At 66.5% G+C, this 1014-nt stretch overlaps 1 protein-coding gene across 7 annotated transcripts in view; it reads left to right on the plus strand.

Annotated features, from left to right (window-relative positions):
* Window positions 1–670: 670 nt before the first annotated feature.
* PRDM10 (PR/SET domain 10) overlaps window positions 671–1014 on the plus strand; it is a 45466-nt gene continuing 45122 nt past the window's right edge. For 4 of the 7 annotated variants that reach the window (XM_042034327.1, XM_042034333.1, XM_042034334.1 and 1 more), the window contains exon 1: window positions 671–760. The gene's annotated coding sequence lies outside the window, so the exon portion shown is untranslated. The other 3 variants (XM_042034329.1, XM_042034332.1, XM_042034331.1) reach the window with 3 other exon arrangements.

Genomic DNA, 1014 nt, shown 5'->3' on the forward strand with positions numbered 1-1014 from the left:
GGTCATTTTAGGCAGAGGGAGCCCTTTTGTGGGTATTTTCTCATGGGTGGACCTTCGACAGATATTACTAACTCACGTTTCAGCTTTTAGTTTATTAGCTTTAAGTAAAATTCTAGTGGAATCCACTGGTTTTGACACAATGGTAGGTAATCATGCTCCAAGTGGCTGCAAGATGGGGCTGAAGGGGCTGCAGAGCATCATGGCTGGGAGCCCACAAACAGTTTGGGAGTCACCTCCTTATCCAGGACGGAGCGGGGGATGGGCCTGGCGCTACCTGTCCTGGAAAATTCGGAGCGACGGGTGTGAGAGGTGTCGCCGCCCCGCCCCTTCCCGCCACCAGGGGGCGCCCGGCGCTCCCCCGCCCCGCCAGTAGGGGGCACTGCCCGCGGCGCCCACACAGCCTCCCCCAGTGGGGGGGCGGAGCGCCGCGATGAAAGGCGCGCCCTGATTGGTGGAGATACCGCTGGCGGGGATGAGAGCGGGGCTCTGATTGGCCACCAGCACCCGAAGAGGGGAGTAAAAACCCGGGCAGAAGACCCCCCCCCCGCTCCCCTCCCCGCGGATCGGGATCCCCCCCCGCGCCCCGGTCCCCTGACCTGGACGCTCCGAGCCTTTGCTTTAGGAGTTCTGTGCCCCATCGTGGCTGGCGGAGGAGTTTCAGCCAATCAGCGCGCGACGCCGCGGCTTGTTGCCAGGCAGATTATGGTAATGAGGCCCGGGCGGCCGCCCCCCCCTCCCGCTCTGCAGCTACCATTGTGAGGTGAGGACAGGTGGGGGGGTTCGGGGCCGCCGCGGGGCCGGCGGCGGCGGCCGGGGCGCGGCGCCCGCACGAGACCCCCTCAGGTAACGCGATGGGACGGTCCGGGAGGGCAGCGCGGCCCGGGGATGCTGCAGGGACCCGCCGGGGGTTTTGGACTTGTTGTTTTAGTCGCACCCAAGATGGCGCCCGGAGCTGGCGGTGCGGGGCCGGGATAAACCGTTCGCTCCCGCCAGTGGGGGGGGGGGGGGGGGGGG

This window comes from Corvus kubaryi, unplaced genomic scaffold (genome assembly GCF_017639235.1).
Source record: "Corvus kubaryi isolate FWS band 111438036 unplaced genomic scaffold, C.kubaryi_AGA036_p1.0 37367, whole genome shotgun sequence".
Lineage (NCBI taxonomy): Eukaryota > Metazoa > Chordata > Aves > Passeriformes > Corvidae > Corvus > Corvus kubaryi.